The sequence below is a fragment of the Triturus cristatus genome, chromosome 2_1, assembly GCF_964204655.1.
Source record: "Triturus cristatus chromosome 2_1, aTriCri1.1, whole genome shotgun sequence".
NCBI classification, from domain to species: domain Eukaryota; kingdom Metazoa; phylum Chordata; class Amphibia; order Caudata; family Salamandridae; genus Triturus; species Triturus cristatus.
In genome coordinates, this window is record NC_140581.1 from 936,024,172 (window position 1) to 936,052,047 (window position 27,876).

The following is a 27,876-nucleotide window of genomic DNA, read 5'->3' on the forward strand; positions in this document are numbered from 1 at the left end:
CACACAGGCACACCCCACACTCACCCACCACACCCCCCCACACACACAGACAACCCCCCACACACACAGCCCACCCACACAGACAACCCCCCACACAGACACACACCCCCACCGACACACCCCGACAACCCACACATACAGACACACCCCCTACAGGCACACCCCACCCACACAGACACACCGACAACCCCCCACACAGACACACCCACACACACACCGCCCACACTGACAACCCCCGCTCACACACAGACAACCCCCCACACAGACACACCCACACCGACACACACAGACACCCCACACCAACACCGCCCACACACACACACACCCCACACAGACACACCCTGCCCACACACACATCCCCCGCTCACACACACACCCCGCTCACACACACTGACACACCCCCACACAGACACACCCCGCCCACACACCCACACCCCACACAGACACACCCCGCCCACACAGACACACCCTGCCCACACAGACACACCCCGCCCACACAGACACACCCCGCCCACACAGACACACCCACACCCCACACAGACACACCCCCCACAGACACACCCCCACACCACACACTGCCCACACAGACACACCACCACACACCCCCACACACAGACACACCCCCACACACAGACACACACACCCACACCCCCCACAGACACACCCTACCCCAGACACACCCACACCCCACACAGACACACCCCACACTTACCACTGCTGGACTTCTCTGGCTCCACCCACTCTGCCTAGACTCCTCCTATTCACTCTATCCTCCATCCACCCACTTTGCCAGGCATGACTCCACTCTTACAGGACACACAGACACACCCCCTATACACACACACACACATTTTACTTACCAATTGGTGTGTTTGGCCCACCTCCAATTTACCTCTGCTGGACCACCATCAGTCATCTGGTGCCGAACCCGGGATTTGAACCCTAAGTCTCTGGCTGGAAGTCAGGAACTTACCCACTGGACCACACCGGTTTCCATGTCTGAAGCGTATCAAATCGTCCCTATAGCATGGTCATCCTTTTGATGTGCAATACAAGCCACAGGCAATGACACCAGGGCCTATATGTTGTTTATAGTTACTACTGCAACACTTTAGACCACCAGGAGCTATAGCTCAATGGTAAGTCTTGTGCCTGTGGTTATAAAGGATCTCACAGGACAAGGGTTCAAGTCCCGCAAACGCTGTCAAAGTGTCATAAGTTGGCAACATTTCAAATTCTTCTTTTATTTTCATTTCCTAATTTTAATTTCACTTGTAAAAACAGAGGAGAAAAGTGGCCACTCTTTTTGGCACGTGCGCCTCAAAATTACAAATCTTTTCCCTCATGACTTTCCACCAATCCCCCTTTATCTCAAGCAGGTGCAATAGGGGCAATGCCTTATCATCCTTTATCAATGCATTCATTATTTGTCCTTTAAATTTGGTATAATGTGGAGCGCAAATGTGGCCTCTGGGGCTTTAACTGATTAGAAGAATGCGAGGAAGGTGCTACACGGATAGGAAAATAGGTTGGATGGGGGTTATTTTTCATTTTGGTGTGAGCCAATCTCTCAAATCAGAGGTTTGGTGCCTATGAGGTTGGCTAGGAATAAAGGTCAGGAATGAGCTGTGGCTAATGAAATGATGGGTAAAGTTTGATGCAAGTGAAACTCCCTTTATTAGTTGCAATAAGAAGGTAGAAAGGTTGTTTTCTTCAAGAGGCAGAAAATGTTAGAGTCAGGCCTTTGCTTCAGCGGGTCTGCATCATGCCTGCTGCATCAGGACAAAGCAAAGCACAGCGCTGGGCTGGGCTGGGCTGGGCTGGGCTGGGCTGGGCTGGGCTGGGCTGGGCCTTTATACACCCCCTTCCTTCCTTCCTTTGAAGGACGCCCACAAACGCCCACGAACGCCCAGCTACTGTAAAGAGGATGACTGCAGGCAATTTGGGACCCTGCTAAATGAGGGTGACGTCCCCATGTGCGGCCTCCAAGTGGAAAACTCCTTAGCCTAAGGTAGGTAGGCTGCTTTTGAATTTGACTGAAGACCATATGCGTGAGGTGGTATCAAGGCACAAGACGCCGACCATAACAGAAGAAAGGTAGCTTGGGAGAACAATATTTGCATTGGACAGCCTTCTTCCCATTCCCACTATTATGCTGCAGTTACTGTGTAGCGTTACTAGAGGGCAGCAGTATGAATATAAGAGCACACCAAGGGGGAGGTTTCAATTTGTTTCGCGCTGCTTTAGCTCCACAATAGTGACACAAACTAGCGCAAATTTTATTTTTTCTGATTTTCTTTCCAGCGCAAAACTGCTTTTGCGCTGGAAAGTGCCCTGTACGGAGCGCAAAGCACTGCTTTGGGTAACTTTGCGCCAAGGGGGCATTACATGGGTGGTACATGGGTGTTTCCATGCCGCAACCCATGCTTTTTGATGCAAAACCATATTCACAAAGATTTGAAAACATGGTTTTGCGCCAAAAGTTAACGCCCCTTCAAAGGAGGTGCAAACAGGAGAAATGCATTCATTTCTATGTGCTTTTCTCACTTTCCATGCGTACTTCACTGTGCAGCATGTATGCAAGGTGGGAAACCTTTGCATCGTGCCTAGCATAGTATTTTGTACAGGAAAGGTACCCTTCCTGTACAAAACCTACGCTACACTCATGCACACACCCTAGCGCTGCGGCGCTAAGCTATGTGCATGGCGCACGGCAGCTGAAATCAGCGCCGGCGCAAGGGAAAGACAAGGAGAGAGAGCCAAATCTTTAAAAATATGGCGCACTCCTGCTCATTCCCGGTCACGTAACGCAGCGCAGCCACGCAGGGTGCTGCGCTACGTTGCGTGACATTTAAAAAAATCTTCCCCCAAGGCTTTTTTTCCGCTTGCTGACATACCTCTTGTTCATGTTGGTCTTGCAGGACCTACGGAATGTAGGACTGCGATGACTGAGTGAATGAGCAATGAGGAATGGCTTCCCTGTATTTGTGGTGAAGAGGGAATGTTTGGAAGGTAAACAGCAAGGTGAATGTATCAAAGCATACATGTTTACTGAGTGGTTGAGTGTGTGACACCTGTCTCTATGAAGGGACATGTGAGAGAGGAACAGCAGCTCCATAGTCCTCGGATGGGAGAGGAAGCACAGATGAATATTTCCCTCAAATGAAAACACTCACACCTCCTCAAAGCTGACAAGTGCGATATGATGCTTTGCAGGTATAAGGAATTACCACGTTTGGTGCATAAAAATGTAATTTTAGTGAGGTTTTCCCAGAATGTCAGTAGCGCACTCTTTGTGAGGGTGCTTTAGGCCATAAATGTCAGGCACACCTCTGGGGGTATGCAGCCAAGAAAAACTTTGGGACGCTTGTTCCAGGTATCTGCCGGAAGGAAAGAAAGATACTAGGGAAAAGTTACAGAGGGAGCTAGGCTGCACAACATTTGGTCACGGTTGGACAGAAATCTTTAGTAGGGACTTTTGACAACCCCTCACTGTGGGACCAGGATCCCCATACCTCGTGCCTCTGACACCTTTTATGACATCTGGATACCACCATCTCATTACCTCTCAAATGTTCCATCCTGGTACCCCAGCTTTGGTAGTGCACCAACCACGTTTCAATCCTTTGAGGAATAAAAACTATGGGTAGCCCCCCCAAAATTAACCAGAAACCATGTCATTCTGTACCCCATCACCCTTTATAATGCACCCCCAAACCCCTTTTAATACTGCTACCCCACACAGACACACCCCCTACACACACAGACCCCACACACAGGCACACCCCACACTCACCCACCACACCCCCCCACACACACAGACAACCCCCCACACACACAGCCCACCCACACAGACAACCCCCCACACACAGACAACCCCCCACACAGACACACACCCCCACCGACACACCCCGACAACCCACACATACAGACACACCCCCTACAGGCACACCCCACCCACACAGACACACCGACAACCCCCCACACAGACACACCCACACCGACACACACCCCGCCCACACACACACCGCCCACACTGACAACCCCCGCTCACACACAGACAACCCCCCACACAGACACACCCACACCGACACACACAGACACCCCACACCAACACCGCCCACACACACACACACCCCACACAGACACACCCTGCCCACACACACAACCCCCACACACACATCCCCCGCTCACACACACACCCCGCTCACACACACTGACACACCCCCACACAGACACACCCCGCCCACACACACACACCCCACACAGACACACCCCGCCCACACAGACACACCCTGCCCACACAGACACACCCCGCCCACACAGACACACCCCGCCCACACAGACACACCCACACCCCACACAGACACACCCCCCACAGACACACCCCCACACCACACACTGCCCACACAGACACACCACCACACACCCCCACACACAGACACACCCCCACACACAGACACACACACCCACACCCCCCACAGACACACCCTACCCCAGACACACCCACACCCCACACAGACACACCCCACACTTACCACTGCTGGACTTCTCTGGCTCCACCCACTCTGCCTAGACTCCTCCTATTCACTCTATCCTCCATCCACCCACTTTGCCAGGCATGACTCCACTCTTACAGGACACACAGACACACCCCCTATACACACACACACACATTTTACTTACCAATTGGTGTGTTTGGCCCACCTCCAATTTACCTCTGCTGGACCACCATCAGTCATCTGGTGCCGAACCCGGGATTTGAACCCTAAGTCTCTGGCTGGAAGTCAGGAACTTACCCACTGGACCACACCGGTTTCCATGTCTGAAGCGTATCAAATCGTCCCTATAGCATGGTCATCCTTTTGATGTGCAATACAAGCCACAGGCAATGACACCAGGGCCTATATGTTGTTTATAGTTACTACTGCAACACTTTAGACCACCAGGAGCTATAGCTCAATGGTAAGTCTTGTGCCTGTGGTTATAAAGGATCTCACAGGACAAGGGTTCAAGTCCCGCAAACGCTGTCAAAGTGTCATAAGTTGGCAACATTTCAAATTCTTCTTTTATTTTCATTTCCTAATTTTAATTTCACTTGTAAAAACAGAGGAGAAAAGTGGCCACTCTTTTTGGCACGTGCGCCTCAAAATTACAAATCTTTTCCCTCATGACTTTCCACCAATCCCCCTTTATCTCAAGCAGGTGCAATAGGGGCAATGCCTTATCATCCTTTATCAATGCATTCATTATTTGTCCTTTAAATTTGGTATAATGTGGAGCGCAAATGTGGCCTCTGGGGCTTTAACTGATTAGAAGAATGCGAGGAAGGTGCTACACGGATAGGAAAATAGGTTGGATGGGGGTTATTTTTCATTTTGGTGTGAGCCAATCTCTCAAATCAGAGGTTTGGTGCCTATGAGGTTGGCTAGGAATAAAGGTCAGGAATGAGCTGTGGCTAATGAAATGATGGGTAAAGTTTGATGCAAGTGAAACTCCCTTTATTAGTTGCAATAAGAAGGTAGAAAGGTTGTTTTCTTCAAGAGGCAGAAAATGTTAGAGTCAGGCCTTTGCTTCAGCGGGTCTGCATCATGCCTGCTGCATCAGGACAAAGCAAAGCACAGCGCTGGGCTGGGCTGGGCTGGGCTGGGCTGGGCTGGGCTGGGCTGGGCTGGGCCTTTATACACCCCCTTCCTTCCTTCCTTTGAAGGACGCCCACAAACGCCCACGAACGCCCAGCTACTGTAAAGAGGATGACTGCAGGCAATTTGGGACCCTGCTAAATGAGGGTGACGTCCCCATGTGCGGCCTCCAAGTGGAAAACTCCTTAGCCTAAGGTAGGTAGGCTGCTTTTGAATTTGACTGAAGACCATATGCGTGAGGTGGTATCAAGGCACAAGACGCCGACCATAACAGAAGAAAGGTAGCTTGGGAGAACAATATTTGCATTGGACAGCCTTCTTCCCATTCCCACTATTATGCTGCAGTTACTGTGTAGCGTTACTAGAGGGCAGCAGTATGAATATAAGAGCACACCAAGGGGGAGGTTTCAATTTGTTTCGCGCTGCTTTAGCTCCACAATAGTGACACAAACTAGCGCAAATTTTATTTTTTCTGATTTTCTTTCCAGCGCAAAACTGCTTTTGCGCTGGAAAGTGCCCTGTACGGAGCGCAAAGCACTGCTTTGGGTAACTTTGCGCCAAGGGGGCATTACATGGGTGGTACATGGGTGTTTCCATGCCGCAACCCATGCTTTTTGATGCAAAACCATATTCACAAAGATTTGAAAACATGGTTTTGCGCCAAAAGTTAACGCCCCTTCAAAGGAGGTGCAAACAGGAGAAATGCATTCATTTCTATGTGCTTTTCTCACTTTCCATGCGTACTTCACTGTGCAGCATGTATGCAAGGTGGGAAACCTTTGCATCGTGCCTAGCATAGTATTTTGTACAGGAAAGGTACCCTTCCTGTACAAAACCTACGCTACACTCATGCACACACCCTAGCGCTGCGGCGCTAAGCTATGTGCATGGCGCACGGCAGCTGAAATCAGCGCCGGCGCAAGGGAAAGACAAGGAGAGAGAGCCAAATCTTTAAAAATATGGCGCACTCCTGCTCATTCCCGGTCACGTAACGCAGCGCAGCCACGCAGGGTGCTGCGCTACGTTGCGTGACATTTAAAAAAATCTTCCCCCAAGGCTTTTTTTCCGCTTGCTGACATACCTCTTGTTCATGTTGGTCTTGCAGGACCTACGGAATGTAGGACTGCGATGACTGAGTGAATGAGCAATGAGGAATGGCTTCCCTGTATTTGTGGTGAAGAGGGAATGTTTGGAAGGTAAACAGCAAGGTGAATGTATCAAAGCATACATGTTTACTGAGTGGTTGAGTGTGTGACACCTGTCTCTATGAAGGGACATGTGAGAGAGGAACAGCAGCTCCATAGTCCTCGGATGGGAGAGGAAGCACAGATGAATATTTCCCTCAAATGAAAACACTCACACCTCCTCAAAGCTGACAAGTGCGATATGATGCTTTGCAGGTATAAGGAATTACCACGTTTGGTGCATAAAAATGTAATTTTAGTGAGGTTTTCCCAGAATGTCAGTAGCGCACTCTTTGTGAGGGTGCTTTAGGCCATAAATGTCAGGCACACCTCTGGGGGTATGCAGCCAAGAAAAACTTTGGGACGCTTGTTCCAGGTATCTGCCGGAAGGAAAGAAAGATACTAGGGAAAAGTTACAGAGGGAGCTAGGCTGCACAACATTTGGTCACGGTTGGACAGAAATCTTTAGTAGGGACTTTTGACAACCCCTCACTGTGGGACCAGGATCCCCATACCTCGTGCCTCTGACACCTTTTATGACATCTGGATACCACCATCTCATTACCTCTCAAATGTTCCATCCTGGTACCCCAGCTTTGGTAGTGCACCAACCACGTTTCAATCCTTTGAGGAATAAAAACTATGGGTAGCCCCCCCAAAATTAACCAGAAACCATGTCATTCTGTACCCCATCACCCTTTATAATGCACCCCCAAACCCCTTTTAATACTGCTACCCCACACAGACACACCCCCTACACACACAGACCCCACACACAGGCACACCCCACACTCACCCACCACACCCCCCCACACACACAGACAACCCCCCACACACACAGCCCACCCACACAGACACACCCCGACAACCCACACATACCGACACACCCCCTACAGGCACACCCCACCCACACAGACACACCGACAACCCCCCACACAGACACACCCACACCGACACACACAGACACCCCGCCCACACACACACCGCCCACACTGACAACCCCCGCTCACACACAGACAACCCCCCACACAGACACACCCACACCGACACACACAGACACCCCACACCAACACCGCCCACACACACACACACCCCACACAGACACACCCTGCCCACACACACAACCCCCACACACACACACACCCCGCTCACACACTCTGACACACCCCGCCCACACACACACACCCCACACAGACACACCCCGCCCACACAGACACACCCCGCCCACACAGACACACCCACACCCCACACAGACACACCCCCCACAGACACACCCCCCACAGACACACCCCCCACACAGACACACCACCACACACCCCCACACAGACACACCACCACACACCCCCACACACAGACACACACACCCACAGACACACCCCCACACACAGACACACACACACCCCACACAGACACACCCCACACTTACCACTGCTGGACTTCTCTGGCTCCACCCACTCTGCCTAGACTCCTCCTATTCACTCTATCCTCCATCCACCCACTTTGCCAGGCATGACTCCACTCTTACAGGACACACAGACACACCCCCTATACACACACACACACATTTTACTTACCAATTGGTGTGTTTGGCCCACCTCCAATTTACCTCTGCTGGACCACCATCAGTCATCTGGTGCCGAACCCGGGATTTGAACCCTAAGTCTCTGGCTGGAAGTCAGGAACTTACCCACTGGACCACACCGGTTTCCATGTCTGAAGCGTATCAAATCGTCCCTATAGCATGGTCATCCTTTTGATGTGCAATACAAGCCACAGGCAATGACACCAGGGCCTATATGTTGTTTATAGTTACTACTGCAACACTTTAGACCACCAGGAGCTATAGCTCAATGGTAAGTCTTGTGCCTGTGGTTATAAAGGATCTCACAGGACAAGGGTTCAAGTCCCGCAAACGCTGTCAAAGTGTCATAAGTTGGCAACATTTCAAATTCTTCTTTTATTTTCATTTCCTAATTTTAATTTCACTTGTAAAAACAGAGGAGAAAAGTGGCCACTCTTTTTGGCACGTGCGCCTCAAAATTACAAATCTTTTCCCTCATGACTTTCCACCAATCCCCCTTTATCTCAAGCAGGTGCAATAGGGGCAATGCCTTATCATCCTTTATCAATGCATTCATTATTTGTCCTTTAAATTTGGTATAATGTGGAGCGCAAATGTGGCCTCTGGGGCTTTAACTGATTAGAAGAATGCGAGGAAGGTGCTACACGGATAGGAAAATAGGTTGGATGGGGGTTATTTTTCATTTTGGTGTGAGCCAATCTCTCAAATCAGAGGTTTGGTGCCTATGAGGTTGGCTAGGAATAAAGGTCAGGAATGAGCTGTGGCTAATGAAATGATGGGTAAAGTTTGATGCAAGTGAAACTCCCTTTATTAGTTGCAATAAGAAGGTAGAAAGGTTGTTTTCTTCAAGAGGCAGAAAATGTTAGAGTCAGGCCTTTGCTTCAGCGGGTCTGCATCATGCCTGCTGCATCAGGACAAAGCAAAGCACAGCGCTGGGCTGGGCTGGGCTGGGCTGGGCTGGGCTGGGCTGGGCTGGGCTGGGCTGGGCCTTTATACACCCCCTTCCTTCCTTCCTTTGAAGGACGCCCACAAACGCCCACGAACGCCCAGCTACTGTAAAGAGGATGACTGCAGGCAATTTGGGACCCTGCTAAATGAGGGTGACGTCCCCATGTGCGGCCTCCAAGTGGAAAACTCCTTAGCCTAAGGTAGGTAGGCTGCTTTTGAATTTGACTGAAGACCATATGCGTGAGGTGGTATCAAGGCACAAGACGCCGACCATAACAGAAGAAAGGTAGCTTGGGAGAACAATATTTGCATTGGACAGCCTTCTTCCCATTCCCACTATTATGCTGCAGTTACTGTGTAGCGTTACTAGAGGGCAGCAGTATGAATATAAGAGCACACCAAGGGGGAGGTTTCAATTTGTTTCGCGCTGCTTTAGCTCCACAATAGTGACACAAACTAGCGCAAATTTTATTTTTTCTGATTTTCTTTCCAGCGCAAAACTGCTTTTGCGCTGGAAAGTGCCCTGTACGGAGCGCAAAGCACTGCTTTGGGTAACTTTGCGCCAAGGGGGCATTACATGGGTGGTACATGGGTGTTTCCATGCCGCAACCCATGCTTTTTGATGCAAAACCATATTCACAAAGATTTGAAAACATGGTTTTGCGCCAAAAGTTAACGCCCCTTCAAAGGAGGTGCAAACAGGAGAAATGCATTCATTTCTATGTGCTTTTCTCACTTTCCATGCGTACTTCACTGTGCAGCATGTATGCAAGGTGGGAAACCTTTGCATCGTGCCTAGCATAGTATTTTGTACAGGAAAGGTACCCTTCCTGTACAAAACCTACGCTACACTCATGCACACACCCTAGCGCTGCGGCGCTAAGCTATGTGCATGGCGCACGGCAGCTGAAATCAGCGCCGGCGCAAGGGAAAGACAAGGAGAGAGAGCCAAATCTTTAAAAATATGGCGCACTCCTGCTCATTCCCGGTCACGTAACGCAGCGCAGCCACGCAGGGTGCTGCGCTACGTTGCGTGACATTTAAAAAAATCTTCCCCCAAGGCTTTTTTTCCGCTTGCTGACATACCTCTTGTTCATGTTGGTCTTGCAGGACCTACGGAATGTAGGACTGCGATGACTGAGTGAATGAGCAATGAGGAATGGCTTCCCTGTATTTGTGGTGAAGAGGGAATGTTTGGAAGGTAAACAGCAAGGTGAATGTATCAAAGCATACATGTTTACTGAGTGGTTGAGTGTGTGACACCTGTCTCTATGAAGGGACATGTGAGAGAGGAACAGCAGCTCCATAGTCCTCGGATGGGAGAGGAAGCACAGATGAATATTTCCCTCAAATGAAAACACTCACACCTCCTCAAAGCTGACAAGTGCGATATGATGCTTTGCAGGTATAAGGAATTACCACGTTTGGTGCATAAAAATGTAATTTTAGTGAGGTTTTCCCAGAATGTCAGTAGCGCACTCTTTGTGAGGGTGCTTTAGGCCATAAATGTCAGGCACACCTCTGGGGGTATGCAGCCAAGAAAAACTTTGGGACGCTTGTTCCAGGTATCTGCCGGAAGGAAAGAAAGATACTAGGGAAAAGTTACAGAGGGAGCTAGGCTGCACAACATTTGGTCACGGTTGGACAGAAATCTTTAGTAGGGACTTTTGACAACCCCTCACTGTGGGACCAGGATCCCCATACCTCGTGCCTCTGACACCTTTTATGACATCTGGATACCACCATCTCATTACCTCTCAAATGTTCCATCCTGGTACCCCAGCTTTGGTAGTGCACCAACCACGTTTCAATCCTTTGAGGAATAAAAACTATGGGTAGCCCCCCCAAAATTAACCAGAAACCATGTCATTCTGTACCCCATCACCCTTTATAATGCACCCCCAAACCCCTTTTAATACTGCTACCCCACACAGACACACCCCCTACACACACAGACCCCACACACAGGCACACCCCACACTCACCCACCACACCCCCCCACACACACAGACAACCCCCCACACACACAGCCCACCCACACAGACACACCCCGACAACCCACACATACCGACACACCCCCTACAGGCACACCCCACCCACACAGACACACCGACAACCCCCCACACAGACACACCCACACCGACACACACAGACACCCCGCCCACACACACACCGCCCACACTGACAACCCCCGCTCACACACAGACAACCCCCCACACAGACACACCCACACCGACACACACAGACACCCCACACCAACACCGCCCACACACACACACACCCCACACAGACACACCCTGCCCACACACACAACCCCCACACACACACACACCCCGCTCACACACTCTGACACACCCCGCCCACACACACACACCCCACACAGACACACCCCGCCCACACAGACACACCCCGCCCACACAGACACACCCACACCCCACACAGACACACCCCCCACAGACACACCCCCCACAGACACACCCCCCACACAGACACACCACCACACACCCCCACACAGACACACCACCACACACCCCCACACACAGACACACACACCCACAGACACACCCCCACACACAGACACACACACACCCCACACAGACACACCCCACACTTACCACTGCTGGACTTCTCTGGCTCCACCCACTCTGCCTAGACTCCTCCTATTCACTCTATCCTCCATCCACCCACTTTGCCAGGCATGACTCCACTCTTACAGGACACACAGACACACCCCCTATACACACACACACACATTTTACTTACCAATTGGTGTGTTTGGCCCACCTCCAATTTACCTCTGCTGGACCACCATCAGTCATCTGGTGCCGAACCCGGGATTTGAACCCTAAGTCTCTGGCTGGAAGTCAGGAACTTACCCACTGGACCACACCGGTTTCCATGTCTGAAGCGTATCAAATCGTCCCTATAGCATGGTCATCCTTTTGATGTGCAATACAAGCCACAGGCAATGACACCAGGGCCTATATGTTGTTTATAGTTACTACTGCAACACTTTAGACCACCAGGAGCTATAGCTCAATGGTAAGTCTTGTGCCTGTGGTTATAAAGGATCTCACAGGACAAGGGTTCAAGTCCCGCAAACGCTGTCAAAGTGTCATAAGTTGGCAACATTTCAAATTCTTCTTTTATTTTCATTTCCTAATTTTAATTTCACTTGTAAAAACAGAGGAGAAAAGTGGCCACTCTTTTTGGCACGTGCGCCTCAAAATTACAAATCTTTTCCCTCATGACTTTCCACCAATCCCCCTTTATCTCAAGCAGGTGCAATAGGGGCAATGCCTTATCATCCTTTATCAATGCATTCATTATTTGTCCTTTAAATTTGGTATAATGTGGAGCGCAAATGTGGCCTCTGGGGCTTTAACTGATTAGAAGAATGCGAGGAAGGTGCTACACGGATAGGAAAATAGGTTGGATGGGGGTTATTTTTCATTTTGGTGTGAGCCAATCTCTCAAATCAGAGGTTTGGTGCCTATGAGGTTGGCTAGGAATAAAGGTCAGGAATGAGCTGTGGCTAATGAAATGATGGGTAAAGTTTGATGCAAGTGAAACTCCCTTTATTAGTTGCAATAAGAAGGTAGAAAGGTTGTTTTCTTCAAGAGGCAGAAAATGTTAGAGTCAGGCCTTTGCTTCAGCGGGTCTGCATCATGCCTGCTGCATCAGGACAAAGCAAAGCACAGCGCTGGGCTGGGCTGGGCTGGGCTGGGCTGGGCTGGGCTGGGCTGGGCTGGGCTGGGCCTTTATACACCCCCTTCCTTCCTTCCTTTGAAGGACGCCCACAAACGCCCACGAACGCCCAGCTACTGTAAAGAGGATGACTGCAGGCAATTTGGGACCCTGCTAAATGAGGGTGACGTCCCCATGTGCGGCCTCCAAGTGGAAAACTCCTTAGCCTAAGGTAGGTAGGCTGCTTTTGAATTTGACTGAAGACCATATGCGTGAGGTGGTATCAAGGCACAAGACGCCGACCATAACAGAAGAAAGGTAGCTTGGGAGAACAATATTTGCATTGGACAGCCTTCTTCCCATTCCCACTATTATGCTGCAGTTACTGTGTAGCGTTACTAGAGGGCAGCAGTATGAATATAAGAGCACACCAAGGGGGAGGTTTCAATTTGTTTCGCGCTGCTTTAGCTCCACAATAGTGACACAAACTAGCGCAAATTTTATTTTTTCTGATTTTCTTTCCAGCGCAAAACTGCTTTTGCGCTGGAAAGTGCCCTGTACGGAGCGCAAAGCACTGCTTTGGGTAACTTTGCGCCAAGGGGGCATTACATGGGTGGTACATGGGTGTTTCCATGCCGCAACCCATGCTTTTTGATGCAAAACCATATTCACAAAGATTTGAAAACATGGTTTTGCGCCAAAAGTTAACGCCCCTTCAAAGGAGGTGCAAACAGGAGAAATGCATTCATTTCTATGTGCTTTTCTCACTTTCCATGCGTACTTCACTGTGCAGCATGTATGCAAGGTGGGAAACCTTTGCATCGTGCCTAGCATAGTATTTTGTACAGGAAAGGTACCCTTCCTGTACAAAACCTACGCTACACTCATGCACACACCCTAGCGCTGCGGCGCTAAGCTATGTGCATGGCGCACGGCAGCTGAAATCAGCGCCGGCGCAAGGGAAAGACAAGGAGAGAGAGCCAAATCTTTAAAAATATGGCGCACTCCTGCTCATTCCCGGTCACGTAACGCAGCGCAGCCACGCAGGGTGCTGCGCTACGTTGCGTGACATTTAAAAAAATCTTCCCCCAAGGCTTTTTTTCCGCTTGCTGACATACCTCTTGTTCATGTTGGTCTTGCAGGACCTACGGAATGTAGGACTGCGATGACTGAGTGAATGAGCAATGAGGAATGGCTTCCCTGTATTTGTGGTGAAGAGGGAATGTTTGGAAGGTAAACAGCAAGGTGAATGTATCAAAGCATACATGTTTACTGAGTGGTTGAGTGTGTGACACCTGTCTCTATGAAGGGACATGTGAGAGAGGAACAGCAGCTCCATAGTCCTCGGATGGGAGAGGAAGCACAGATGAATATTTCCCTCAAATGAAAACACTCACACCTCCTCAAAGCTGACAAGTGCGATATGATGCTTTGCAGGTATAAGGAATTACCACGTTTGGTGCATAAAAATGTAATTTTAGTGAGGTTTTCCCAGAATGTCAGTAGCGCACTCTTTGTGAGGGTGCTTTAGGCCATAAATGTCAGGCACACCTCTGGGGGTATGCAGCCAAGAAAAACTTTGGGACGCTTGTTCCAGGTATCTGCCGGAAGGAAAGAAAGATACTAGGGAAAAGTTACAGAGGGAGCTAGGCTGCACAACATTTGGTCACGGTTGGACAGAAATCTTTAGTAGGGACTTTTGACAACCCCTCACTGTGGGACCAGGATCCCCATACCTCGTGCCTCTGACACCTTTTATGACATCTGGATACCACCATCTCATTACCTCTCAAATGTTCCATCCTGGTACCCCAGCTTTGGTAGTGCACCAACCACGTTTCAATCCTTTGAGGAATAAAAACTATGGGTAGCCCCCCCAAAATTAACCAGAAACCATGTCATTCTGTACCCCATCACCCTTTATAATGCACCCCCAAACCCCTTTTAATACTGCTACCCCACACAGACACACCCCCTACACACACAGACCCCACACACAGGCACACCCCACACTCACCCACCACACCCCCCCACACACACAGACAACCCCCCACACACACAGCCCACCCACACAGACACACCCCGACAACCCACACATACCGACACACCCCCTACAGGCACACCCCACCCACACAGACACACCGACAACCCCCCACACAGACACACCCACACCGACACACACAGACACCCCGCCCACACACACACCGCCCACACTGACAACCCCCGCTCACACACAGACAACCCCCCACACAGACACACCCACACCGACACACACAGACACCCCACACCAACACCGCCCACACACACACACACCCCACACAGACACACCCTGCCCACACACACAACCCCCACACACACACACACCCCGCTCACACACTCTGACACACCCCGCCCACACACACACACCCCACACAGACACACCCCGCCCACACAGACACACCCCGCCCACACAGACACACCCACACCCCACACAGACACACCCCCCACAGACACACCCCCCACAGACACACCCCCCACACAGACACACCACCACACACCCCCACACAGACACACCACCACACACCCCCACACACAGACACACACACCCACAGACACACCCCCACACACAGACACACACACACCCCACACAGACACACCCCACACTTACCACTGCTGGACTTCTCTGGCTCCACCCACTCTGCCTAGACTCCTCCTATTCACTCTATCCTCCATCCACCCACTTTGCCAGGCATGACTCCACTCTTACAGGACACACAGACACACCCCCTATACACACACACACACATTTTACTTACCAATTGGTGTGTTTGGCCCACCTCCAATTTACCTCTGCTGGACCACCATCAGTCATCTGGTGCCGAACCCGGGATTTGAACCCTAAGTCTCTGGCTGGAAGTCAGGAACTTACCCACTGGACCACACCGGTTTCCATGTCTGAAGCGTATCAAATCGTCCCTATAGCATGGTCATCCTTTTGATGTGCAATACAAGCCACAGGCAATGACACCAGGGCCTATATGTTGTTTATAGTTACTACTGCAACACTTTAGACCACCAGGAGCTATAGCTCAATGGTAAGTCTTGTGCCTGTGGTTATAAAGGATCTCACAGGACAAGGGTTCAAGTCCCGCAAACGCTGTCAAAGTGTCATAAGTTGGCAACATTTCAAATTCTTCTTTTATTTTCATTTCCTAATTTTAATTTCACTTGTAAAAACAGAGGAGAAAAGTGGCCACTCTTTTTGGCACGTGCGCCTCAAAATTACAAATCTTTTCCCTCATGACTTTCCACCAATCCCCCTTTATCTCAAGCAGGTGCAATAGGGGCAATGCCTTATCATCCTTTATCAATGCATTCATTATTTGTCCTTTAAATTTGGTATAATGTGGAGCGCAAATGTGGCCTCTGGGGCTTTAACTGATTAGAAGAATGCGAGGAAGGTGCTACACGGATAGGAAAATAGGTTGGATGGGGGTTATTTTTCATTTTGGTGTGAGCCAATCTCTCAAATCAGAGGTTTGGTGCCTATGAGGTTGGCTAGGAATAAAGGTCAGGAATGAGCTGTGGCTAATGAAATGATGGGTAAAGTTTGATGCAAGTGAAACTCCCTTTATTAGTTGCAATAAGAAGGTAGAAAGGTTGTTTTCTTCAAGAGGCAGAAAATGTTAGAGTCAGGCCTTTGCTTCAGCGGGTCTGCATCATGCCTGCTGCATCAGGACAAAGCAAAGCACAGCGCTGGGCTGGGCTGGGCTGGGCTGGGCTGGGCTGGGCTGGGCTGGGCTGGGCTGGGCCTTTATACACCCCCTTCCTTCCTTCCTTTGAAGGACGCCCACAAACGCCCACGAACGCCCAGCTACTGTAAAGAGGATGACTGCAGGCAATTTGGGACCCTGCTAAATGAGGGTGACGTCCCCATGTGCGGCCTCCAAGTGGAAAACTCCTTAGCCTAAGGTAGGTAGGCTGCTTTTGAATTTGACTGAAGACCATATGCGTGAGGTGGTATCAAGGCACAAGACGCCGACCATAACAGAAGAAAGGTAGCTTGGGAGAACAATATTTGCATTGGACAGCCTTCTTCCCATTCCCACTATTATGCTGCAGTTACTGTGTAGCGTTACTAGAGGGCAGCAGTATGAATATAAGAGCACACCAAGGGGGAGGTTTCAATTTGTTTCGCGCTGCTTTAGCTCCACAATAGTGACACAAACTAGCGCAAATTTTATTTTTTCTGATTTTCTTTCCAGCGCAAAACTGCTTTTGCGCTGGAAAGTGCCCTGTACGGAGCGCAAAGCACTGCTTTGGGTAACTTTGCGCCAAGGGGGCATTACATGGGTGGTACATGGGTGTTTCCATGCCGCAACCCATGCTTTTTGATGCAAAACCATATTCACAAAGATTTGAAAACATGGTTTTGCGCCAAAAGTTAACGCCCCTTCAAAGGAGGTGCAAACAGGAGAAATGCATTCATTTCTATGTGCTTTTCTCACTTTCCATGCGTACTTCACTGTGCAGCATGTATGCAAGGTGGGAAACCTTTGCATCGTGCCTAGCATAGTATTTTGTACAGGAAAGGTACCCTTCCTGTACAAAACCTACGCTACACTCATGCACACACCCTAGCGCTGCGGCGCTAAGCTATGTGCATGGCGCACGGCAGCTGAAATCAGCGCCGGCGCAAGGGAAAGACAAGGAGAGAGAGCCAAATCTTTAAAAATATGGCGCACTCCTGCTCATTCCCGGTCACGTAACGCAGCGCAGCCACGCAGGGTGCTGCGCTACGTTGCGTGACATTTAAAAAAATCTTCCCCCAAGGCTTTTTTTCCGCTTGCTGACATACCTCTTGTTCATGTTGGTCTTGCAGGACCTACGGAATGTAGGACTGCGATGACTGAGTGAATGAGCAATGAGGAATGGCTTCCCTGTATTTGTGGTGAAGAGGGAATGTTTGGAAGGTAAACAGCAAGGTGAATGTATCAAAGCATACATGTTTACTGAGTGGTTGAGTGTGTGACACCTGTCTCTATGAAGGGACATGTGAGAGAGGAACAGCAGCTCCATAGTCCTCGGATGGGAGAGGAAGCACAGATGAATATTTCCCTCAAATGAAAACACTCACACCTCCTCAAAGCTGACAAGTGCGATATGATGCTTTGCAGGTATAAGGAATTACCACGTTTGGTGCATAAAAATGTAATTTTAGTGAGGTTTTCCCAGAATGTCAGTAGCGCACTCTTTGTGAGGGTGCTTTAGGCCATAAATGTCAGGCACACCTCTGGGGGTATGCAGCCAAGAAAAACTTTGGGACGCTTGTTCCAGGTATCTGCCGGAAGGAAAGAAAGATACTAGGGAAAAGTTACAGAGGGAGCTAGGCTGCACAACATTTGGTCACGGTTGGACAGAAATCTTTAGTAGGGACTTTTGACAACCCCTCACTGTGGGACCAGGATCCCCATACCTCGTGCCTCTGACACCTTTTATGACATCTGGATACCACCATCTCATTACCTCTCAAATGTTCCATCCTGGTACCCCAGCTTTGGTAGTGCACCAACCACGTTTCAATCCTTTGAGGAATAAAAACTATGGGTAGCCCCCCCAAAATTAACCAGAAACCATGTCATTCTGTACCCCATCACCCTTTATAATGCACCCCCAAACCCCTTTTAATACTGCTACCCCACACAGACACACCCCCTACACACACAGACCCCACACACAGGCACACCCCACACTCACCCACCACACCCCCCCACACACACAGACAACCCCCCACACACACAGCCCACCCACACAGACAACCCCCCACACAGACACACACCCCCACCGACACACCCCGACAACCCACACATACAGACACACCCCCTACAGGCACACCCCACCCACACAGACACACCGACAACCCCCCACACAGACACACCCACACACACACCGCCCACACTGACAACCCCCGCTCACACACAGACAACCCCCCACACAGACACACCCACAGACACCCCACACCAACACCGCCCACACACACACACACCCCACACAGACACACCCTGCCCACACACACAACCCCCACACACACATCCCCCGCTCACACACACACCCCGCTCACACACACTGACACACCCCCACACAGACACACCCCGCCCACACACACACACCCCACACAGACACACCCCGCCCACACAGACACACCCTGCCCACACAGACACACCCCGCCCACACAGACACACCCCGCCCACACAGACACACCCACACCCCACACAGACACACCCCCCACAGACACACCCCCACACCACACACTGCCCACACAGACACACCACCACACACCCCCACACACAGACACACCCCCACACACAGACACACACACCCACACCCCCCACAGACACACCCTACCCCAGACACACCCACACCCCACACAGACACACCCCACACTTACCACTGCTGGACTTCTCTGGCTCCACCCACTCTGCCTAGACTCCTCCTATTCACTCTATCCTCCATCCACCCACTTTGCCAGGCATGACTCCACTCTTACAGGACACACAGACACACCCCCTATACACACACACACACATTTTACTTACCAATTGGTGTGTTTGGCCCACCTCCAATTTACCTCTGCTGGACCACCATCAGTCATCTGGTGCCGAACCCGGGATTTGAACCCTAAGTCTCTGGCTGGAAGTCAGGAACTTACCCACTGGACCACACCGGTTTCCATGTCTGAAGCGTATCAAATCGTCCCTATAGCATGGTCATCCTTTTGATGTGCAATACAAGCCACAGGCAATGACACCAGGGCCTATATGTTGTTTATAGTTACTACTGCAACACTTTAGACCACCAGGAGCTATAGCTCAATGGTAAGTCTTGTGCCTGTGGTTATAAAGGATCTCACAGGACAAGGGTTCAAGTCCCGCAAACGCTGTCAAAGTGTCATAAGTTGGCAACATTTCAAATTCTTCTTTTATTTTCATTTCCTAATTTTAATTTCACTTGTAAAAACAGAGGAGAAAAGTGGCCACTCTTTTTGGCACGTGCGCCTCAAAATTACAAATCTTTTCCCTCATGACTTTCCACCAATCCCCCTTTATCTCAAGCAGGTGCAATAGGGGCAATGCCTTATCATCCTTTATCAATGCATTCATTATTTGTCCTTTAAATTTGGTATAATGTGGAGCGCAAATGTGGCCTCTGGGGCTTTAACTGATTAGAAGAATGCGAGGAAGGTGCTACACGGATAGGAAAATAGGTTGGATGGGGGTTATTTTTCATTTTGGTGTGAGCCAATCTCTCAAATCAGAGGTTTGGTGCCTATGAGGTTGGCTAGGAATAAAGGTCAGGAATGAGCTGTGGCTAATGAAATGATGGGTAAAGTTTGATGCAAGTGAAACTCCCTTTATTAGTTGCAATAAGAAGGTAGAAAGGTTGTTTTCTTCAAGAGGCAGAAAATGTTAGAGTCAGGCCTTTGCTTCAGCGGGTCTGCATCATGCCTGCTGCATCAGGACAAAGCAAAGCACAGCGCTGGGCTGGGCTGGGCTGGGCTGGGCTGGGCTGGGCTGGGCTGGGCTGGGCTGGGCCTTTATACACCCCCTTCCTTCCTTCCTTTGAAGGACGCCCACAAACGCCCACGAACGCCCAGCTACTGTAAAGAGGATGACTGCAGGCAATTTGGGACCCTGCTAAATGAGGGTGACGTCCCCATGTGCGGCCTCCAAGTGGAAAACTCCTTAGCCTAAGGTAGGTAGGCTGCTTTTGAATTTGACTGAAGACCATATGCGTGAGGTGGTATCAAGGCACAAGACGCCGACCATAACAGAAGAAAGGTAGCTTGGGAGAACAATATTTGCATTGGACAGCCTTCTTCCCATTCCCACTATTATGCTGCAGTTACTGTGTAGCGTTACTAGAGGGCAGCAGTATGAATATAAGAGCACACCAAGGGGGAGGTTTCAATTTGTTTCGCGCTGCTTTAGCTCCACAATAGTGACACAAACTAGCGCAAATTTTATTTTTTCTGATTTTCTTTCCAGCGCAAAACTGCTTTTGCGCTGGAAAGTGCCCTGTACGGAGCGCAAAGCACTGCTTTGGGTAACTTTGCGCCAAGGGGGCATTACATGGGTGGTACATGGGTGTTTCCATGCCGCAACCCATGCTTTTTGATGCAAAACCATATTCACAAAGATTTGAAAACATGGTTTTGCGCCAAAAGTTAACGCCCCTTCAAAGGAGGTGCAAACAGGAGAAATGCATTCATTTCTATGTGCTTTTCTCACTTTCCATGCGTACTTCACTGTGCAGCATGTATGCAAGGTGGGAAACCTTTGCATCGTGCCTAGCATAGTATTTTGTACAGGAAAGGTACCCTTCCTGTACAAAACCTACGCTACACTCATGCACACACCCTAGCGCTGCGGCGCTAAGCTATGTGCATGGCGCACGGCAGCTGAAATCAGCGCCGGCGCAAGGGAAAGACAAGGAGAGAGAGCCAAATCTTTAAAAATATGGCGCACTCCTGCTCATTCCCGGTCACGTAACGCAGCGCAGCCACGCAGGGTGCTGCGCTACGTTGCGTGACATTTAAAAAAATCTTCCCCCAAGGCTTTTTTTCCGCTTGCTGACATACCTCTTGTTCATGTTGGTCTTGCAGGACCTACGGAATGTAGGACTGCGATGACTGAGTGAATGAGCAATGAGGAATGGCTTCCCTGTATTTGTGGTGAAGAGGGAATGTTTGGAAGGTAAACAGCAAGGTGAATGTATCAAAGCATACATGTTTACTGAGTGGTTGAGTGTGTGACACCTGTCTCTATGAAGGGACATGTGAGAGAGGAACAGCAGCTCCATAGTCCTCGGATGGGAGAGGAAGCACAGATGAATATTTCCCTCAAATGAAAACACTCACACCTCCTCAAAGCTGACAAGTGCGATATGATGCTTTGCAGGTATAAGGAATTACCACGTTTGGTGCATAAAAATGTAATTTTAGTGAGGTTTTCCCAGAATGTCAGTAGCGCACTCTTTGTGAGGGTGCTTTAGGCCATAAATGTCAGGCACACCTCTGGGGGTATGCAGCCAAGAAAAACTTTGGGACGCTTGTTCCAGGTATCTGCCGGAAGGAAAGAAAGATACTAGGGAAAAGTTACAGAGGGAGCTAGGCTGCACAACATTTGGTCACGGTTGGACAGAAATCTTTAGTAGGGACTTTTGACAACCCCTCACTGTGGGACCAGGATCCCCATACCTCGTGCCTCTGACACCTTTTATGACATCTGGATACCACCATCTCATTACCTCTCAAATGTTCCATCCTGGTACCCCAGCTTTGGTAGTGCACCAACCACGTTTCAATCCTTTGAGGAATAAAAACTATGGGTAGCCCCCCCAAAATTAACCAGAAACCATGTCATTCTGTACCCCATCACCCTTTATAATGCACCCCCAAACCCCTTTTAATACTGCTACCCCACACAGACACACCCCCTACACACACAGACCCCACACACAGGCACACCCCACACTCACCCACCACACCCCCCCACACACACAGACAACCCCCCACACACACAGCCCACCCACACAGACAACCCCCCACACAGACACACACCCCCACCGACACACCCCGACAACCCACACATACAGACACACCCCCTACAGGCACACCCCACCCACACAGACACACCGACAACCCCCCACACAGACACACCCACACACACAACCCCCGCTCACACACAGACAACCCCCCACACAGACACACCCACAGACACCCCACACCAACACCGCCCACACACACACACACCCCACACAGACACACCCTGCCCACACACACAACCCCCACACACACATCCCCCGCTCACACACACACCCCGCTCACACACACTGACACACCCCCACACAGACACACCCCGCCCACACACACACACCCCACACAGACACACCCCGCCCACACAGACACACCCTGCCCACACAGACACACCCCGCCCACACAGACACACCCCGCCCACACAGACACACCCACACCCCACACAGACACACCCCCCACAGACACACCCCCACACCACACACTGCCCACACAGACACACCACCACACACCCCCACACACAGACACACCCCCACACACAGACACACACACCCACACCCCCCACAGACACACCCTACCCCAGACACACCCACACCCCACACAGACACACCCCACACTTACCACTGCTGGACTTCTCTGGCTCCACCCACTCTGCCTAGACTCCTCCTATTCACTCTATCCTCCATCCACCCACTTTGCCAGGCATGACTCCACTCTTACAGGACACACAGACACACCCCCTATACACACACACACACATTTTACTTACCAATTGGTGTGTTTGGCCCACCTCCAATTTACCTCTGCTGGACCACCATCAGTCATCTGGTGCCGAACCCGGGATTTGAACCCTAAGTCTCTGGCTGGAAGTCAGGAACTTACCCACTGGACCACACCGGTTTCCATGTCTGAAGCGTATCAAATCGTCCCTATAGCATGGTCATCCTTTTGATGTGCAATACAAGCCACAGGCAATGACACCAGGGCCTATATGTTGTTTATAGTTACTACTGCAACACTTTAGACCACCAGGAGCTATAGCTCAATGGTAAGTCTTGTGCCTGTGGTTATAAAGGATCTCACAGGACAAGGGTTCAAGTCCCGCAAACGCTGTCAAAGTGTCATAAGTTGGCAACATTTCAAATTCTTCTTTTATTTTCATTTCCTAATTTTAATTTCACTTGTAAAAACAGAGGAGAAAAGTGGCCACTCTTTTTGGCACGTGCGCCTCAAAATTACAAATCTTTTCCCTCATGACTTTCCACCAATCCCCCTTTATCTCAAGCAGGTGCAATAGGGGCAATGCCTTATCATCCTTTATCAATGCATTCATTATTTGTCCTTTAAATTTGGTATAATGTGGAGCGCAAATGTGGCCTCTGGGGCTTTAACTGATTAGAAGAATGCGAGGAAGGTGCTACACGGATAGGAAAATAGGTTGGATGGGGGTTATTTTTCATTTTGGTGTGAGCCAATCTCTCAAATCAGAGGTTTGGTGCCTATGAGGTTGGCTAGGAATAAAGGTCAGGAATGAGCTGTGGCTAATGAAATGATGGGTAAAGTTTGATGCAAGTGAAACTCCCTTTATTAGTTGCAATAAGAAGGTAGAAAGGTTGTTTTCTTCAAGAGGCAGAAAATGTTAGAGTCAGGCCTTTGCTTCAGCGGGTCTGCATCATGCCTGCTGCATCAGGACAAAGCAAAGCACAGCGCTGGGCTGGGCTGGGCTGGGCTGGGCTGGGCTGGGCTGGGCTGGGCTGGGCTGGGCCTTTATACACCCCCTTCCTTCCTTCCTTTGAAGGACGCCCACAAACGCCCACGAACGCCCAGCTACTGTAAAGAGGATGACTGCAGGCAATTTGGGACCCTGCTAAATGAGGGTGACGTCCCCATGTGCGGCCTCCAAGTGGAAAACTCCTTAGCCTAAGGTAGGTAGGCTGCTTTTGAATTTGACTGAAGACCATATGCGTGAGGTGGTATCAAGGCACAAGACGCCGACCATAACAGAAGAAAGGTAGCTTGGGAGAACAATATTTGCATTGGACAGCCTTCTTCCCATTCCCACTATTATGCTGCAGTTACTGTGTAGCGTTACTAGAGGGCAGCAGTATGAATATAAGAGCACACCAAGGGGGAGGTTTCAATTTGTTTCGCGCTGCTTTAGCTCCACAATAGTGACACAAACTAGCGCAAATTTTATTTTTTCTGATTTTCTTTCCAGCGCAAAACTGCTTTTGCGCTGGAAAGTGCCCTGTACGGAGCGCAAAGCACTGCTTTGGGTAACTTTGCGCCAAGGGGGCATTACATGGGTGGTACATGGGTGTTTCCATGCCGCAACCCATGCTTTTTGATGCAAAACCATATTCACAAAGATTTGAAAACATGGTTTTGCGCCAAAAGTTAACGCCCCTTCAAAGGAGGTGCAAACAGGAGAAATGCATTCATTTCTATGTGCTTTTCTCACTTTCCATGCGTACTTCACTGTGCAGCATGTATGCAAGGTGGGAAACCTTTGCATCGTGCCTAGCATAGTATTTTGTACAGGAAAGGTACCCTTCCTGTACAAAACCTACGCTACACTCATGCACACACCCTAGCGCTGCGGCGCTAAGCTATGTGCATGGCGCACGGCAGCTGAAATCAGCGCCGGCGCAAGGGAAAGACAAGGAGAGAGAGCCAAATCTTTAAAAATATGGCGCACTCCTGCTCATTCCCGGTCACGTAACGCAGCGCAGCCACGCAGGGTGCTGCGCTACGTTGCGTGACATTTAAAAAAATCTTCCCCCAAGGCTTTTTTTCCGCTTGCTGACATACCTCTTGTTCATGTTGGTCTTGCAGGACCTACGGAATGTAGGACTGCGATGACTGAGTGAATGAGCAATGAGGAATGGCTTCCCTGTATTTGTGGTGAAGAGGGAATGTTTGGAAGGTAAACAGCAAGGTGAATGTATCAAAGCATACATGTTTACTGAGTGGTTGAGTGTGTGACACCTGTCTCTATGAAGGGACATGTGAGAGAGGAACAGCAGCTCCATAGTCCTCGGATGGGAGAGGAAGCACAGATGAATATTTCCCTCAAATGAAAACACTCACACCTCCTCAAAGCTGACAAGTGCGATATGATGCTTTGCAGGTATAAGGAATTACCACGTTTGGTGCATAAAAATGTAATTTTAGTGAGGTTTTCCCAGAATGTCAGTAGCGCACTCTTTGTGAGGGTGCTTTAGGCCATAAATGTCAGGCACACCTCTGGGGGTATGCAGCCAAGAAAAACTTTGGGACGCTTGTTCCAGGTATCTGCCGGAAGGAAAGAAAGATACTAGGGAAAAGTTACAGAGGGAGCTAGGCTGCACAACATTTGGTCACGGTTGGACAGAAATCTTTAGTAGGGACTTTTGACAACCCCTCACTGTGGGACCAGGATCCCCATACCTCGTGCCTCTGACACCTTTTATGACATCTGGATACCACCATCTCATTACCTCTCAAATGTTCCATCCTGGTACCCCAGCTTTGGTAGTGCACCAACCACGTTTCAATCCTTTGAGGAATAAAAACTATGGGTAGCCCCCCCAAAATTAACCAGAAACCATGTCATTCTGTACCCCATCACCCTTTATAATGCACCCCCAAACCCCTTTTAATACTGCTACCCCACACAGACACACCCCCTACACACACAGACCCCACACACAGGCACACCCCACACTCACCCACCACACCCCCCCACACACACAGACAACCCCCCACACACACAGCCCACCCACACAGACAACCCCCCACACAGACACACACCCCCACCGACACACCCCGACAACCCACACATACAGACACACCCCCTACAGGCACACCCCACCCACACAGACACACCGACAACCCCCCACACAGACACACCCACACACACACCGCCCACACTGACAACCCCCGCTCACACACAGACAACCCCCCACACAGACACACCCACACCGACACACACAGACACCCCACACCAACACCGCCCACACACACACACACCCCACACAGACACACCCTGCCCACACACACATCCCCCGCTCACACACACACCCCGCTCACACACACTGACACACCCCCACACAGACACACCCCGCCCACACACCCACACCCCACACAGACACACCCCGCCCACACAGACACACCCTGCCCACACAGACACACCCCGCCCACACAGACACACCCCGCCCACACAGACACACCCACACCCCACACAGACACACCCCCCACAGACACACCCCCACACCACACACTGCCCACACAGACACACCACCACACACCCCCACACACAGACACACCCCCACACACAGACACACACACCCACACCCCCCACAGACACACCCTACCCCAGACACACCCACACCCCACACAGACACACCCCACACTTACCACTGCTGGACTTCTCTGGCTCCACCCACTCTGCCTAGACTCCTCCTATTCACTCTATCCTCCATCCACCCACTTTGCCAGGCATGACTCCACTCTTACAGGACACACAGACACACCCCCTATACACACACACACACATTTTACTTACCAATTGGTGTGTTTGGCCCACCTCCAATTTACCTCTGCTGGACCACCATCAGTCATCTGGTGCCGAACCCGGGATTTGAACCCTAAGTCTCTGGCTGGAAGTCAGGAACTTACCCACTGGACCACACCGGTTTCCATGTCTGAAGCGTATCAAATCGTCCCTATAGCATGGTCATCCTTTTGATGTGCAATACAAGCCACAGGCAATGACACCAGGGCCTATATGTTGTTTATAGTTACTACTGCAACACTTTAGACCACCAGGAGCTATAGCTCAATGGTAAGTCTTGTGCCTGTGGTTATAAAGGATCTCACAGGACAAGGGTTCAAGTCCCGCAAACGCTGTCAAAGTGTCATAAGTTGGCAACATTTCAAATTCTTCTTTTATTTTCATTTCCTAATTTTAATTTCACTTGTAAAAACAGAGGAGAAAAGTGGCCACTCTTTTTGGCACGTGCGCCTCAAAATTACAAATCTTTTCCCTCATGACTTTCCACCAATCCCCCTTTATCTCAAGCAGGTGCAATAGGGGCAATGCCTTATCATCCTTTATCAATGCATTCATTATTTGTCCTTTAAATTTGGTATAATGTGGAGCGCAAATGTGGCCTCTGGGGCTTTAACTGATTAGAAGAATGCGAGGAAGGTGCTACACGGATAGGAAAATAGGTTGGATGGGGGTTATTTTTCATTTTGGTGTGAGCCAATCTCTCAAAT